General features: G+C 40.0%; 1 protein-coding gene across 1 annotated transcript in view; it reads left to right on the top strand.

Annotated features, from left to right (window-relative positions):
• Positions 1–18,768, top strand: part of LOC122788423 (rho GTPase-activating protein SYDE1-like) — an 809,025-nt gene that overhangs the window by 71,677 nt on the left and 718,580 nt on the right. The gene's annotated exons all lie outside the window — the stretch shown is intronic.

Below are 18,768 nucleotides of genomic sequence, written 5' to 3'. Positions count from 1 at the left end.
ACCTTCAGCAACCCCCACACCTCCACCAGACAAGCAATCTAATACAACCTCTAGCAATCCCTACACATCCAGCAAACAATGTAATACAACCTCCAGCAATCCCTACACATCCAGCAAACAATGTAATACAACCTCCAGCAAACAATGTAATACAACCTCCAGCAAACAATGTAATACAACCTCCAGCAACCTCTAAACCTCAACCAAACAACCCTATACAACCTCCAGCAAACCCCCACACCTCCACCAGACAAGCAATCTAATACAACCTCTAGCAATCCCTACACATCCAGCAAACAATGTAATACAACCTCCAGCAAACAATGTAATACAACATCCAGCAACCCCTACACATCCAGCAAACAATGTAATACAACATCCAGCAACCCCTACACATACAGCAAACAATGTAATACAACCTCCAGCAACCTCTAAACCTCAATCAAACAACCCTATACAACCTCCACAACCCCCCACACCTCCACCAGACAAGCAACCCTATACAACCAAGCAACCCTATACAACCTCTAGCAACCCCAACACATCCAGCAAACAATGTAATACAACCTCCAGCAACCTCTAAATCTCAACCAAACAACCCTATACAACCTCCGGCAACCTCCCACACCTCCGCCAGACAAGCAACCTAATACGACCTCTAGCAACCCCTACACATCCAGCAAACAATGTAATACAACCTCCAGCAAACAATGTAAAACAACCTCCAGCAAACAATGTAATACAACCTCTAGCAGTATCTAAACCTCCACCAGACAAACCATCCTATGCAACCTCCAACAACCCCTTCACCTCCGCCAGACACACAACCCAATACAACCTCCAGCAACATCTAAATCTCAACTAGATAAACAACCTAATACAACCTCCAGCACTCCTCTAAACCTCCACCAGATAAACAACCCAGTACAACCTGTGATAAAACATACACCTTCATAAGGCACTCCACTTTCCATTTTAAATAATTTTAAATGTATACTGACTGATTGCACATCAGGCACAGACAATCTCGAAGCTTGCTTCATAGATCACTGCAGAGAGATTATTGTAGCCCCCCTGCTTCATAGATCACTGTAAAGAGATTATTGTAGCCCCTCTGCTTCATACATCACTGTAGAGAGATTATTGTATCCCCTCTGCTTCATACATCACTGTAGAGAGATTATTGTAGCCCCCTGCTTCATACATCACTGTAGAGAGATTATTGTAGCCCCCTGCTTCATACATCACTGTAGAGAGATTATTGTAGCCCCCCTGCTTCATGCATCACTGTAGACAATTTGTTGTAGCCCCCCCCCTACTTCATAGATCACGGTAGAGAGATTATTGTAGACCCCCCCTGTGTCATAGATCACTGTAGAGAGATTATTGTAGACTCCCCCTGCTTCATACATCACTGTAGACATATTATTGTAGCTCTCCCTGCTTCATACATCACTGTAGAGAGATTATTGTAGCCCCCCTGCTTCATACATCACTGTAGAGAGATTATTGTAGCCCCCCTGCTTCATACATCACTGTAGACAGATTATTGTAGCCCCTCCACTTCATAGATCACTGTAGACAGATTATTGTAGCCCCCCTGTTTCATATATCACTGTAGAGAGATTATTGTAGCCCCCTCACTTCATAAATCACTTTAGAGAGATTATTGTACCCCCCTACTTCATACATCACTGTAGCGAGATTATTGTAGCCCCCTGCTTCATAGATCATTGTAGAGAGATTATTGTAGCCCCCCCACTTCGTAGAACAATGTAGACAGATTATTGTAGCCCCCCTTGCTTCATACATTACTGTAGCCCCCCGCTTCATAGATCACTGTAGAGATATTATTGTAGCTCCCCACACACACACATTTCAATTTATGCTTAACACACAGCATGGTATCCAGTTTCTGGATATCAGCAGTCTTGAAACCAATACTCAAAAAAGCCACTGATCTCTTTAACTTTCACCCCATTTCCATAGTACCTACCCTAGGTAAAATCCTAGAGGAAATACTACACTCACCTCACTCAATACAGTAGCCAGGACTGTCTTCTATCAGCAAAACAGTGCACCATCTGCAGAGGTCACAGCTCGTCTACAGAACTATGGACTTTCACCAACAACATCCTGTTAGGAATGGGCAATGGCATTTTTATTGGCTTACCAGAGCATTTGACCTTGCTGACCACTTTATACTAATAGACCATCTTGCAGAGGTTGGAATTCATTCAGATACTACCCCTTGTTCCAAAACTACTTTGTTAATTGTCACGTCTCAGTACCAGACAACTCTTCCACATATCCCTTCAAATCACTTATAAAAGGAGTGCCACACATTTCATTTCTTGTTCCACATATCCCTTCAAATCACTTATAAAAGGAGTGCCACGAGTTTCATTTCTTGTTCTACATATCCCTTCAAATCACTTATAAAAGGAGTACCACACATTTCAGTTCCTGTTCCACATAACCCTTCAAATCACTTATAAAAGGGGTGCCACGAGTTTCATTTCTTGTTCCACATATCCCTTCAAATCACTTATAAAAGGAGTGCCACATGTTTCATTTCTTGTTCCACATATCCCTTCAAATCACTTATAAAAGGAGTGCCACGAGTTTCATTTCTTGTTCCACATATCCCTACAAATCACTTATAAAAGGAGTGCCACACGTTTCATTTCTTGCCCTACTTCTCTTTCCCATCTACATCATTAAATATCTGTTGAACATACCTCGCCTGCCTTTAATACTATATGCTGACAACATGGTACTATGTAGAACCAAACCATCTCTCCCTATAATACTGCAAAATTTGTAGTCAGACTTCTTATTGTTAATTCACTGGATTAGTGAGAAACAAATTACTGCTAAACTCATATGATCTTTGGAACTAATCAAAAACTCTGTAAAACTAATTGTACACTAAATCACTGACCACCTAAATAAAACCAGCCCAATCATTCATATACTTGGGGATTTGATTACATCTGCCTCTAAACTTTCAACTTCATCTCAAAAACCCACATAATCAAATGTCTGTACTCTTATTTTTGGGCTAAGAAAATCCCCACATTCCTTTATAGAGCTAGAACTGCCAAAAGCAGAGGAAACCGATTAACCAATGACTTAACTTGAATCTGCTCTTCATCTTGTAGCAGGAGCCTCTAAAGGAGGGCCACCACAACCATTATCTACTGGTTCATCAATCTGTCCCCTAGAGCCAAACATCACTTTTAAACTTTAATGAAAGGTAAATGGCATCCTCTCCAGCAAGAAGCTGACCTTCCACTTGGCTCACAACTATTCAGACTTCTTAAAGATGAGGCCCCCCAAGCTTCCAAATTAATATGCCAAACTCCTCCATATAACCTTTTGCTCATAGAATTTATAACCTCTCTTGTCCTCTCTTGCAGGAGCCCCAAAATAAGGCTTCTCTGCACAGACCACTCCTCTAGTGTTGGACTTAATTTATGAGGGGGGGGGGTACCTTCCATCAGCTATTAAAGCACACTACTCTTATCCCACACTTCACTCAACTTACATTTTACCTGGGTCTTGAAATCATATTTAATTGCTCCATCTTTAGGGCCTATAACCAAACTTTACTGTCATACCATCTCTACATTTTCACTCTCACGTCTGCTCATTAATCTTCCCTTAATTCTAATGAATATTTGCCATGATTGGGCCTGATACATTCTATACATGTGAAGTATTTGTACATATTGTACGTACAACTATTTTTTCACTTTTATATATATAATGTCATGTCTAGTTTTGTCTGTCATTTGTGTGTTACGTTGTCTTGTACTAAGTGGCATAGCTAGAGGGGGGAGAGAGGGGTGGTCTGCCCCAGGTGGCACTTTTGGGACTATTACTTTAATAGTTTAATTAACCTTCTGTTCTTCCAGTTCAGTCACATCACATCTGTGCATGCATTGTCACACAGACATCATGGACTTCCTGTCCACCCACGCAATTTTAAGTTTTGCGAATTTTGCTGTTTCACAATTAAGGGTATGTGTGTGTGTGTGTGTGTGTGTGTGTGTGTGTGTGTGTGTGTGTGTGTGTGTGTGTGTGTGTGTGTGTGTGTGTGTGTGTGTGTGTGGAATTGTTACTTCTTATTGCTGTGAACCAGTGTTCATCTAATTTTGCTGGTCACGGAATGGAATGGAATTGTGTTGCTGCTTCACAAGTAAGTGTGTGTGTGTGTGTGTGTGTGTGTGTGTGTGTGTGTGTGTGTCTGTGTGTGTATGTGTGTATCTGTATATCTGTATGTGTCCACCTGGGTAGCAACAGTATTGGTTCAGTTAGGAAATGTATATGTGTATAGGTAAATGAGTGAGTATGTGTGGGAGTGTGATAGGATGAGGGAAGTTTGTGATGTACAAAATGCCTGTGTGCATGTTTATGGCAGTGTATATGTGTGTGTGTGTGTGTTTTTTGGGGGGTTCTATACTTCTCAACTACCCCAGACCAACAAGTAGTTAATATAATAACCTCCTAACCAACCTGTCCTCCTCTATCACCTCTAAACTAGAAAACCGCTACAACAAAATCTCTAAATTTGCCTCAAAATCTAAAAATACCACCCATCACTGCCTAACCCTACCATCCCTGAACTGGCTTGAACTCCCAAACTACCTAGACTATCTCCAACTGACTACTACACATAGACTCATATTTCACCCAACAAAATGTCCCGCTCTAACATCCTTCCCCCTTATACACCCAACAGAGCTTTCAGATCTGAAAATCAGAACTTAATTACTATCCATAAACCTAAATGTCCTGCTGGCCAACATCTCCTGTCTTTCGCACTAGGCAAAAAAATGGAATTCCCTTCCCTCCACACTAAGAACCATACCAAACTCAGAAAACTTCAAAACCCAACTATTCAAACACCAGTCCACTAAATGGAAATGTACCTGCCTTCACCCAACCTAATCCAAGGGGGTTCTCTTTCCGGTTCCCAAGCTCTACAACTCTCATAGTTATCCTCCTATGAGCCTATCTAACCTCTCAACAATTTCTGTAGCTTCTCTCTAAGCTCTCTACAACTCCTACAGCTACCCTCACACAGCCCAACCTTGTAAATATTGTAAATAGCATTCTACTGTTGATGTGTGTGTATGTAAAGTGTATTTACATTTTTTAAAAGGTTTGTATGTAAACTGTTTCCACACCTAACCCATATCTGTTTTCCTCAAATGAAACTGTGTGATCACTACCTTCAAGCTTAATGAATGTAACTATGCATGATACTGAATGCATTTATGAGTAACTATTCTACATAATATTATCTTTAATATTAACTATCAGTTGTATCTAAATTGTATAATGCATCTTGGAGCTTTTCTCCCCAGGCCTCCACTGAAAATGGGTCAATTCGGTCCAGTGGACTTCCCCAGTAATCAAACTGCAAATAAATAAATATTAGGGGGATGATGGACCCAAGGGATACTTTTATACATTTCAATCACCAGAAAGGTGGTAGAGAAACTGGTTTTGCAGCATGAAAAATATATTAGAGGGGAAACACACGACACCAGGGCAGTGTTTCTACATATTACTGTAATCCACATTAAAAGCTAATAGAGCAATTGCATTTAGATAATTTTACTGGACAATAATACGCATGGAACCCGAATGTCTGGCATTATTGATTGACTTTAGGGTGCCATGCTCAAGTCTTCCAGACAAAGCTGGGGGGACACTAGAGGGCAGCAGGGAGTCTTTATAAATATTACCCCAATCCAGTGAACAAGTTGATAGAGCAACAGTGCTTGCATCATGATGCAGTTTGTGAACAATAAGAATGGTAATGGAAGTCTGAGGACTGGCGTTATCGACACACTGTAATAATTCATGATCTATAATGGACGTAGGAGGTAACATCACGGACATTTTGTAAACGTTGGGACAGGTAAGAGGTATGGTGGTGTGCCTGGTGAGTGGGTATGTTTGGATGCGTGCATGTGTATGGGATAATGAATGACAGAGGTGCTTGTACTAACACAATGCATCTGTCACCAGTGGTGATTACCAAAAGGCAGCAGAAAAGGGCCTGTTCAGACTTGTGGTAACCACTGAGCGACTGAGAGACATGGAAATTAGGTGTTAATGAGGATTTTCTTCATTGTGGCTGATGTGCTTGTGAATAACTCTTTTCAGCAGTCACTCTAACAGGATAGTTTTGCCACAGCCTTGCCACTTCAGGCCAGTCCTGTCTAAATCCTGCACCTTAGTCCTCTCACTATGTGTAAATTGTGAATTATCTATGAGACTGCAATAAAACATCATGGTTATGCTGTGGCATTATTTTCTAAAATACCTTATCTTTTATAAATAATGTACTTGGCTGGCTTAGCAAAGTATGCCTTGAACATATTGACACTTGTCCATGAAATTAGATTAGTAGAGTGGGTGCTTTGTTAATCTAATTATTTCATAAGGTAGAAGAGAGTACAATACCTGGTCAGTATTCATCTTCTTTTGTTCAAACATCAATAAATTCCTTCAGCTTGGAGGCTAGGATATTTATAGCTGAGCAAGATTTTATTTGGCGTTATATTTTTTTCCTTTATTTCCGCTTCCTGAATGGATGTGCTGCACTTGCACACATCTGTAAACGTATCAGTATTCGCCAGCTCACCTGTCGAGTGTAGTTACACATCTGTAAACGTATCAGTATTTGTCTTCTCACATGTCGAATGTAGTTACACATCTGTAAACGTATCAGTATTTATCTTCTCACATGTCGAATGTAGTTACACATCTGTAAACGTATCAGTATTTGCCTTCTCACCTGTCGAGTGTAGTTACACATCTGTAAACGTATCAGTATTTGTCTTCTCACATGTCGAATGTAGTTACACATCTGTAAACGTATCAGTATTTATCTTCTCACATGTCGAATGTAGTTACACATCTGTAAACGTATCAGTATTTGCCTTCTCACCTGTCGAGTGTAGTTACACATCTGTAAACGTATCAGTATTTGCCTTCTCACCTGTCGAGTGTAGTTACACATCTGTAAACGTATCAGTATTTGTCTTCTCACATGTCGAATGTAGTTACACATCTGTAAACGTATCAGTATTTGTCTTCTCACATGTCGAATGTAGTTACACATCTGTAAACGTATCAGTATTTGTCTTCTCACATGTCGAATGTAGTTACACATCTGTAAACGTATCAGTATTTGCCTTCTCACATGTCGAATGTAGTTACACATCTGTAAACGTATCAGTATTTGCCTTCTCACCTGTCGAGTGTAGTTACACATCTGTAAACGTATCAGTATTTGTCTTCTCACATGTCGAATGTAGTTACACATCTGTAAACGTATCAGTATTTGTCTTCTCACATGTCGAATGTAGTTACACATCTGTAAACGTATCAGTATTTGTCTTCTCACATGTCGAATGTAGTTACACATCTGTAAATTTATCAGTATTCGCCAGCTCACCTGTTGAGTGTAGTTACACATCTGTAAATTTATCAGTATTCGCCAGCTCACCTGTCGAGTGTAGTTACACATCTGTAAACGTATCAGTATTTGCCTTCTCACATGTCGAATGTAGTTACAAATCTGTAAATTTATCAGTATTCGCCAGCTCACCTGTTGAGTGTAGTTACACATCTGTAAACGTATCAGTATTTGTCTTCTCACATGTCGAATGTAGTTACAAATCTGTAAATTTATCAGTATTCGCCAGCTCACCTGCTGAATGTAGTTACAAATCTGTAAATTTATCAGTATTCGCCAGCTCACCTGCTGAATGTAGTTACACATCTGTAAATTTATCAGTATTCGCCAGCTCACCTGTCGAGTGTAGTTACACATCTGTAAATTTATCAGTATTCGCCAGCTCACCTGTCAAGTGTAGTTACACATCTGTAAACGTATCAGTATTTGTCTTCTCACATGTCGAATGTAGTTACAAATCTGTAAATTTATCAGTATTCGCCAGCTCACCTGCTGAATGTAGTTACAAATCTGTAAATTTATCAGTATTCGCCAGCTCACCTGCTGAATGTAGTTACACATCTGTAAATTTATCAGTATTCGCCAGCTCACCTGTCGAGTGTAGTTACACATCTGTAAATTTATCAGTATTCGCCAGCTCACCTGTCAAGTGTAGTTACACATCTGTAAACGTATCAGTATTTGTCTTCTCACATGTCGAGTGTAGTTACACATCTGTAAACGTATCAATATTTGCCTTCTCACATGTCGAATGTAGTTACACATCTGTAAATTTATCAGTATTCGCCAGCTCACCTGCTGAATGTAGTTACACATCTGTAAACGTATCACTATTTATTGGCTCACATGTCGAATGTAGCTGCTGCTGCCGCTTTATTCCTTTAGATACATTTTGTAAATATTTTGCTTTGTGTGCAGGATGGTAGCAGTTTAATTGAAAAGGTATGCAAAGGTAAATATTTTAATCTGATTTTCTTTGCAGGAGAAAGTTATTTAAGTTTCATACGAGTAGAAAAAGGCAGAAAATAGTAGATATATTTTTTTCACCAGTAACATTAATCTGTGGTTCAGCCTGGCTACTGAGCTTGTTTGTCTGAGGTAATGCCACATTTGTCACTGGGGCACTAATAGGCATGCTGATCAACATTTTGATTTTTGAATTTTTAGTGGGTACAATTATATTTTAATTTCATATACTTGACCATGATGAGAAGGCCCCCTGGTGGCTGTAATTTGTACTTTTTTTTTTGTTGCAGAGCTAATTTTATCTAGCCTAACAAACAAACCTTTGCAATTATAGTGAACTGCCTAGACCTATGATACACAGAGCTGGAGCCCAAATGGCCAGTGTTTGATATGAAGTATGCGCGTTGGTGGGAGCAGGGGAGGGAGGATGGAAGTGAGCGACCATTATCTGCTTTGCCTGGCCCGGGAGAGGAAGGTAGTTCTGGCTCAGCAAGTGGGTGACATCTGAAGAGAGCAGTAGGTATTGCATCTGCAAAGCAGGCGATTATCATGCGTGTGGAGACATGCAGGCATCCCATGATTGGCTGCACTACTGGGACTCTATGATCCACAGCAGAGATTAGGAACTCCAGGGGAAGACGGAAATTCACAAGTATGGCAATGTGGCCCGCTATCTACTGCCTGCTTCTCACCTTTCTGAGGGATCAGATGTGCTCATTAGGTCCTCTAGACAGGGAATGGCAAGGCCATAGGGCTCCTGCCTAAGCTGGACAGTGCCTCGATCTCACCCCCAAGAGATGAATGAAAAGGCTGATTAGGCAAAGGAACGAGAGCCACTGGGCAGGAACTGGTGGAGGAGGGAGCAAAAATACGGTGAGTTAAGATTCTAAAAAACGTTATGCTCTGGGTAGCATACTACTGTCAACATTCCCATCTGTCCTGATTCTGAAAAGGACTTACAGCATTTCTCGTGCGGCATATGCAAATGCGAATCATATATTCTACATGCAGTATACCATTACTTCCCTGATCACAGCATGCCAATGAAGACATTTTTCATAACTTGTTACCCACTGAATGCAGTAGGACACATCGATGGTAGTCCACTGAACACAGAAGGCATTACAAGTGATCTGGGAATGCAGGTTGATAGCAACATCTCTTTTGATGACCACACTGCCACTGTGGTCAGAAAGTCCTTCTATGTGGCACATCTCATTACTATAAGGGTTTTGCATCCAGGAAGAAAGAGGTCATTGTCTCTCTCTACTCTTCCCTCATTAGGCCAATCATTGAGTACAATGCCCCATTTGATATGTACCTCACTAGTCACCTGCAACAACTGGAGAGGCTGCAAAAGTACCTCACAAAGAGGATCCTAGGCCTTAAGCACTTGTCCTTTATGGACAGACTTAAAAACCTGCAACTATTCTCTGTCTCATATCACCTACTTAGAGGCGATCTCTGCTTGACTTACAAAGCCATGTCTGACCCAGCTCTGTTATAAATGCTACATCTAAAGAAATCCCAGTCCCTCCATACCACACGCTCCAGAGGCCTCAATCTCATTACCACAATCAACAGAACGTGCTGGAGGGATAGGTTCATAACCCAGAGACTGCCCATGCCCTGGAATAGAATTCCCATACATGTCAAGCAGAGCACCTCACTTGCCCTTATCAAGAGAAATGTTGATGAGTGGATGGGAAATGGAATTTTCACCCCGGGGATCACTCCAGTGGCTCTACTCAACTATGGGCTAGGCTTGTAAAGACTCCAGGGCCATTAGCCTAGTACACGCCTACAAACCTATGAACATTTAGGTATTGATTTGATCTCTTGATTTTATTAGCAATGGAAGTGCAGTCATTACATGGTAAATGCCCCTATACTTGCAGTAACACTTCTAACATACAGGAGGAGCACTCCTTATGGGCGATACAGTATCTGTTCTGGACAGACAGCTGTATGTATGTGCTGTATTGATTTATTAATGGTCATCCTGTTTTTGCACAGGCGATGACTGTAAATGTATTTTACATCTCTGAATGGTATTTGTTACAGCTGTGCTCCATCATAACATTCCACCTGTTGACCTTCAGCAATTCCGCCAAATGCATTGTGGAGTTTTCCTTATCTTACCTGCTGTGGGGATCCCAATATGTGTAGTGTGGTGGTAATATGTGTGTGTGTGCATGGCGATCTGACAGCTTAAAAATACACCATGAATGGGGAATGAGGTTCATTAGCATAGATTGTTTCTATTCTGTCTGAATCCTACTACCTGTTCATGGTATAGCATGCCATCTATTGTACAGAGATCTTGCTATATTGTACAACGTTAGTTAGGCATTCTCTGCCTGTACTGGGGGAAGAACAGAGTAGCAAGTTCATAGCAACATTGCATGGCAACTGAGGCCTTCCAAAATGCTACACTGGATCTTTTGGAATCTGGTCCACACAGGCAAAATCTTTGGCTACACCAAGACACAGTGCAACAAAATGAGTTTGCTGAATATATTGTTCCACTTGTGCAGTCATAAAAAGATACAAAGCTATTTCAGTAAGACTTCCCAAATTTAAATATCTGTTGGCTTACACATATTAAAGATCTGTAAAATGTTTATATTTGTGTACACACACACATTCATATGCACACAGTGCAGTTAGGTATACCTGGTGGTTAGTGTTACTCAGGCTCAAACCCTGTTCCTTAGCTACAAGAAACAAGAGCCTGAATTCTCCACCCATACCACCGCTTGTCCTGTCCTGATGTTCACAGAATGTCTGGAATGTTTGACTCATAAATTTGGTCTGTTCCTCTTAAAATTTGTGGTTTTCTGGCAAATCAGTGAGAACTGAATTCACTAAATAATGATAGCCATTTAAATGGTAACACAAAATATTTTATTCTAGCAACTTTCTAAGATTATCCAAGCAATGTTTAAAATGTGTCCCTGGTTTTGGGCCTTTGTCCCCCCCTAATAAATGTTGACTTTTTGCAGATTTCTTGTGCTGCAAAGTTGAGAGATATGGCTGAGTGTCAAGTGGATTTTACAAGGAGCTGAGAGCTTCAGGGGGAAGAGAAGTTTAGTGCTGCTTATGCCAAGTCTGTTTGCATTGTTAGTAGCACAACAGGTGGTATACTTGCTTTTTGATGCAGAAGGATGTGGGTTCTACTCCCACAGTATGTAGATGGATTGCTGATACTGTACTATGTTGTACTTTAAAGGGGGTGGATGCTACAATCCTGATAATATCCTTTTTTGGAGGACATACCTAGTAACTATGAACCTGTTATCAGTTTGCCATTCATTTCCTATTACAAAATTACTAGCTTATCATTTTTTAATGTAACATAGGTAATTTATTCTTCAAGGGCAACAGGCACTTTATTTGTAGATGAAACAATGAAAAAGTTGTTTGCTAGCAGTAACCTCTTCATTAGTTACAGATCTCTTTAATGTGGAGTTATTTATATGAATTTTACTTTTGCAGAGATTGTGCATATTTACTGATATTGGTGGATTGTAATGACAGCAGTTTGAGTAGACATTTATGATGGAAATGTTCTGAATAGGGGAGTTTTGTCATTAATGGTTCATATATTTTGTTTCATTGCTTACTGGAAAAATGCTCAAAACAAATTTAAAACACATTCTGACAAGTGTGCTGTATTATTCAAGGAATATAATTTAATACAATCAGGAAGGTGAATCAAAGAGCACATGTACGTTTTCATGGTCCTAAATATGTGTGCAAGTGGTGTATGATTTGAAAACAGCCCAAAGGTAAACTTTATCTGCCACTGGCGAGATGCATTTTGTTTGAATGTGAGTTTCAATGCTATTTCAATGAATGTGAGTTTCAGGGGCAGAGAAGTATTTATGTTAAGTCTGTTTTCATTGTGAGAATGTATAGCTTTGTTTAGCAAGATGTCTGCCAGTGTTTGTGCTATAAAATGTAAAATAAAAGTTTTAAATGAAATCCAAATAATCATTGCAGAAGTAAAACATAAAGCACTGTGCACATTACAGTATTTATGGCAAATGGGGGAGAAATAGCCAAGTAATAGGGCATTGAAATGGCTGCAGGGGTGGAGGGCTATGTATGGGGGGCCCCATTTGACCATGATTTTGTGAGGGAGGAGGGCGACAAACGCAAAGACTGCCCCGGGTGTCACAAACTCTGGCTATGCCACTGCTTGTACTCCTGAGCTGAGATTGAAATACGTCCACAAGAATTAATTTTCTAAACTGGTTGACAAATTGAATAAATAAATAAATGAATAAATACATTTTTTAAAATTTATTTAACATTTGTTTACCGGGAAAGTCTGACTTGGAACAAGCCCATTTTCAGCAGAAGCCTGGGGAGAAACACTCCATAAGCATGTCTTTGTATCATGGGAGGAAACTGGAGTAGGAAGGACATGCAGACTCCACACAGAAGGCACCCCAGCCAAGAACTGAACCGGAGAACTTCTTGCTGTGAGGTGACAATGCAAACCACTGTGCCACTGCACCATCCAAAGTATAAATAAATTACTAAATGAGTTAGTACTCTCTAGCTAACCCCAAGGATTTCCTCACTTGCTTCTTATAACCTGTAATAGTCAGGTTTGTCACTTCCTCTAGTTTTTCTTTCTGGGACCCCCCCACACCTATTACCTAACCTAAATATTTAATCTGTGTAATGTGTAACTTGATCTTGGAGGCATTAACATTTACCTTGGCTTGTCTCTGGGAATGTGACACAGCGTGTACCTCAGGTAGATGTGAGTTCCAGACTTCAGAGCAGATTGCAGCATTACCTCAGTAAGTAGCAGGATATTTGGTTATAGGGTTCAGGGCTTTGTCCATTAACCTTTATGAGAGTGTGCAAGTGTGCCATATAACCTGAATGGAAGGGCAGTACAGTGGTAGAGGCCCTCTTTCTGGTATTGAACAGGCTGTCTTTTTTTATTTTTTTTTTTTGCTTCAGCTGTTAGAGGGTTTGCTGGTACCCATTTGCTAGATCTAATTTGCCTTCCCTAACCTTTCTGTTAGTTAATCTACCCTGGTCTTTGCTTAGCTGTCAAATTTTGAAATGCTGTTCAGCCTCCTAAAGCCATTATGGAATCTGTTTCATCAGACTTTGGGACTAATGCTGTGGGGCTGTTCTATTCACATTTTTGACTCCTCTGTTACCCCACCTTAAGTATTTTTGTCCTTCCTCCTGCAAAGCCTTTGTCTGTCACCCTGATATTCTGTGATGTTTTAAATTAACCTCTTCCTCTGGAACTGTCTCAGTATGTTAGTTCTAAAAATACTTCCTTGTTTCTTAATAGAAACATCTTTAACTCTTGTTCCTGTTGCTTAGCTAGTGAGTCATATACCCACATTGCAGGTGTAGAAGTAATTTGTTTTCAAAATAACTAAAATATATCAAAACCCATTTGTATTAATGGCTTACCAATATCCATTCCAATACATTCAAATGGCCCCTCTGTGTTATGGATCAAATTTTCTGAAGCCTGCATGAGGGCCTGTCTTCTTGCATTCAGGGCATGCAGCACAGATGGTCTCCGTTTTATTTCATTATTCCGGTTAGTAAAACCTTGATAGGATCTAATGCAGCACAGATGGTCTCCATTTTATTTTGTTATTCCAGCCAGTAAAACCTTGATAGGATCTAATGCAGCACAGATGGTCTCAGTTTTATTTCATTATTCCGGCCAGTAAAACCTTGATAGGATCTAATGCATCACAGATGGTCTCAGTTTTATTTCATTATTCCGGCCAGTAAAACCTTGATAGGATCTAATGCAGCACAGATGGTCTCAGTTAAGTAATTGGAAGGATGTGTAGGAAGTCACAACATTTTGTTCTGCCTCTTCCCCCTACAACTTCAGCTCTGTTTTCCCTTACCATGCTCAAAGTGTTAACACATAGTGGATTTATAATGCCTTTTTCTGGTATTTCCTTAGGGTCAGTCTGTCGTGAGGCAGAAGACACTGCCTCCTTTCCTACCAACACAGGCATTGGGGTTGCTGTGTCTAACTTATCTTACAAAGACCACTCGTACCAGTATTTTTTAGTCTCATTTGCAATCTGTGCCTTATTTTTCCCTGTTCTCTTTCTTTATAAACCTGCTGCATAGATTATTTTTTTCTGTTTAGGATTCCTGTATTTTGGCTCAACTGGATTGCTATTACAGCTCTGTTCTAGGTTGTCTGTCAGTATATACTAACCACTCCTTTATCTTTTCTTCTGTAGGTTCATCGTCCTCTGAGTTATTGTGAGTGAATGCCACTTTATCACTTTTCCCTTTGTTTAAGTTTCTTTCACTCTGCAAAGGCTACCTCAGAAGATAATTTATCTTCAGCTTTGTTTTTTCCTTACGTCCATGTACTTTTTGCCTTGAGTCTTCCTTTAATCGAGCTTTCTGTGATTCTTCTATGGATCACTTCTTCTTCTTCGTCATCTTCTTCTTTTTCTTTCGGCTGCTCCCATTAGGGGTCGCCACAGCAGATCAACTGTCTCCATTTCTTCCTGTACTCTGCATCTTGCTCTGTCACACCAACCACCTGCATGTCCTCTCTCACCAAATCCATAAACCTTATCTTAGGCCTTCCTCTTTTCCTCTTACCTGGCAGCTTCATCCTTAGCATCTTTTTCCTAATATACTCTGCATCCCTCCTCAGCACATGTCCAAACCAATGTAATCTCACCTCTCTGGCTTTGTCTCCAAACCTTCCAACCTGGGCTGACCCTCTAATATACTTATTCCTAATCCTGTCCATCCTCGTCACACCCAGTGCAAATCTTAACATCTTTAACTCTGCCAAAATAATAACTGACGGCATGTTACTTGGTGTCTTTTGCTTCAGGCAACTGATGCTCTAAGAACAGGAACACAACCACAGGAGTGGAACAAGTATCTTCACAGGCACAAACAGCAAGTATAAACCAGCAAAAAATGTGAAGGACACAAACATGGGAAATACATAACTAAAACAGGATGCACTTTATTAAATAAAACAAAAACGGACAAGCACTTTCATCTCAAAATTTAACACTTATAGGTTCATAGGTTCATACTAGGCTATTTGCCCTAGGGCATTTATAAGCCTGGCCAGAGTGTGTGTGGCTTTCACCACCCCTTAGGATGAGAATACTATACCCATTAGTTTGCTGTGACTCTGTCCAACAGTGACACAGAGATGATTCCCGGGGTAAACCTACGATCTCCCATCCACTCGTCAAGATTTCTCTTGAACAGAGTCAGTGAGGGGCTCTGCCTCACATGGACTGGGATTCTGTTCCATAGTGTAGGGAGTCTCTGGGTGATGAATCTGTCCCTCCAGCATGTCCTATTTATATCCGTGTTGAGGTTTAAGTCTCTTGCTCTCGTGGCTCTGGTGGATTTGGATTTTTTGAGGTGGAGCATGTCCATTAATTTTGGGTTGGACATGGCCTTGTATGTCAGGCACAGATCACCTCTGAGCAGACGGTATGCGACTGAATAGAGCTGGAGTTTCTTCAGTCGGGCATCGTATGACATATGTTTGAGCCCCTTTATCCTTTTGGTGAGGAACTTTTGGGGTCTTTCCAACTGCTGCAGGTGTCGGGTAAGGTACATTCCGAATGGGGCGACTGGGATCCACAGATCCTTACAAAATTCTAAAACAACTAATTCATAGATAATAGCATCCAATCACAGAAAAGATGCAAATCACAGAACAATTCTAAAAATATTGAATGGATTGACACAAAACATCAAAACCAATTGTATCATCTAAAAATAGACTTGTTTGAAGATGCCATTTCATAGGTACCCTCACATTCAAGCTAAGATCCCTTACCTACTGTCAGATGTATGGTCCAAACTTCTCAGCAGGCTGATTCATGAAAACTAACAACCAATCATAAAAAGAGGAGCAAGCCACATTACACTTTTAAAAATGACCCAGCGAGCTAACTCTGTTGGTGCTCAGAGGGACACTTTTAAGAAAACCTGAGTACTTTTGTTCCATTGTTGCATTTGATCTTGGAGGCATTTTACAAGTTGTGAGTCAGATTTTGCAGCTATGTCTGGGATACAACTAGATCCCAGAGAAAATAATATAATTTACAGTGATAAATATCTAGCTCTTGAAGAATTGCAAGAGAAGGATGAACTGGTTATCCGCCTAGTGGATAAGGGAGAGCTATGGTCCTCATGGATAGAGCTTTTTACTCCAATAAAATGCTCACTCTTTTGTCAGACACTGCCAAATATTCTGTTGTTAACAAGGAAGAAATTGATGGAATCATTTGTAATGTACATCGTGAGTTGTATGGTTGTGTTACGAGTAGAGAGATTAGACTAGAACTTTCTGATGATATAAAGGTTGATTTTCCTTTAGTATCTGTCATATATGGACTTCTGAAAATACATAAACATCCTACCCTTCCACCGATGCGACCTATTGTTTTCTGGAAGGGGTTAGTTAATGGAGACTTTATCTATTTAGTTAGTTTAGATGTCTGATCTTTGTTTATAGTTATCCACAATGCATTGGGGTTAGATTTTGTCAGGGACTTTCTTGTGACAAATACTGAGTTCTCTGCAAAAATTAGTTTGTTTATTGAACTTATTTTGAACAACAGTGTTTTTCTATTTGAGGACAAACATTATTTACAGAGGCTTGGAATAGCAATTGGTACATCCTGTGCCAATAGTTATGCCAATTTGGTTCTGGCACATTGGTAGTGTACCCAAGTCCTCAAACTAAATGATTTTCATACACATATTAAGGTCTATCAACATTTTGTTGATGATGTATTTTTGCTATGGACTGGTCCACAAGCTGAATTATTAGAGTTTGCTGCGTTTCTTAGTTCCTCTACTCCTCCTCCCTGGTTTTATGTCAGCAAGACTAACCGCTCTTTCAGGGAGTGGATTCATGAGCATTTATATTATATCAGAACTTCAAGTGAGAATAGTGCTTTAGCTATTGGACGGCACAGTGGTGTAGCGGTAGCATTATCACCTCACAGCAAGAGGTTCTATGGTTTGATTCTCGGCTGAGGTGCCTTCTGTGCGGAGTCTGCATGTCTGCCCTGCATTTGTGTGGGTTTCCTCCAGGTGCTCCATTTTTCTCCCACATCACAAAGACATGCATCTGGAGTGTTCCTCCCCAGGCCTCTGCTGAAAACTGGCTTCATTCCAAGTTGGACTTTCCTGGTAAACAAATGTTAAATAAATAAAATTTCTGAGTTCTGGTACTGCACATTCTTTTGTTTTTTTTTTAGTTTTGCAAATCTGTCAGCATAGTTCTAGATTAGGGGGTGTCACTAATAGGATTGAAGAGAAGGAGCTTCGATGGATAATATGCCTGAAGGCAGATAAGGTATTTGGCATAAATGAGTGTGTACCAATCAAACTGTACCTTAAAATATCCCCCTCTTTAGGTGAATGGACCAACTGTAATGTTTAGAGTTGGCTCATTGGGTACTTTTTAGAGCTATAATGTGGCTTGCTCCTCTTTTTTGATTGGTTGTTAGTTTCCATGAATCAGCTAGGCCGCTAAGAAGTTTGGACCATACATCTGACAGCAGCTAAGGGATCTTGGCTTGAATGTGAGTGTAAATATGAAACCCCATCTTCAAACACTCCTATTTTTTAGATGATCTGATTGGTTTTGATGGTTTGTGTTAATCCATTCAATATATTTAGAATTTTTCTGTGATTTGCATCTTTTCTGTGATTGGATGCTAGTATCTATGAATTAGTTAGTTGTTTTAGAGTTTTGTATGTATCTGAGAAAGCGCTGAGTTTTGGGGTGAAAGCGCTTGTCCATTTTTGTTTTATTTAATAAAGTGCATCCTGTTTTAGTTATTTGTTTGCCATGTCTGTGTCCTTCACATTTTTTGTTGGTTTATACTATGATGCTCTAAGAATTTCATCTTGACCACCTTTAAAGGACCCATTTTCTGTTTTACACTGAAAAAAAATGATTTTAGAACTCTAACCAGGCAGTGTTTCTTCCTGTTTAACTACACAAGTGAAGTTTTTTATTAATAAACTTCTCCTTTTAAATACTTGTCTGCTGCTTAGAATTCTCCATTTCTAGAAGTTTCTGTTTCAGCTTGACTAAAAGTTTAGAATTCTCCTCAGGTTGCATATTTTTCATGCTTTCTAACTCCATTCCCTGGAATACACCATTTCATTGAGTGATTCCTTCACTTTATTTCTGCTAGCTGCTTCTATCTCCTACTTTGCCACACTTTCAGACTGCAGTGTGTCAGTAAACTACTCATTTCCTCCTCCTAACT

The sequence above is a fragment of the Protopterus annectens genome, chromosome 13.part0, assembly GCF_019279795.1.
Source record: "Protopterus annectens isolate FY-2018-M chromosome 13.part0, PAN1.0, whole genome shotgun sequence".
In the NCBI taxonomy this organism is placed as follows: Eukaryota; Metazoa; Chordata; order Ceratodontiformes; family Protopteridae; genus Protopterus; species Protopterus annectens.
The sequence above is the reverse complement of the archived record's forward strand: the minus strand, read 5'-3'. Positions and strand labels throughout refer to the sequence as shown.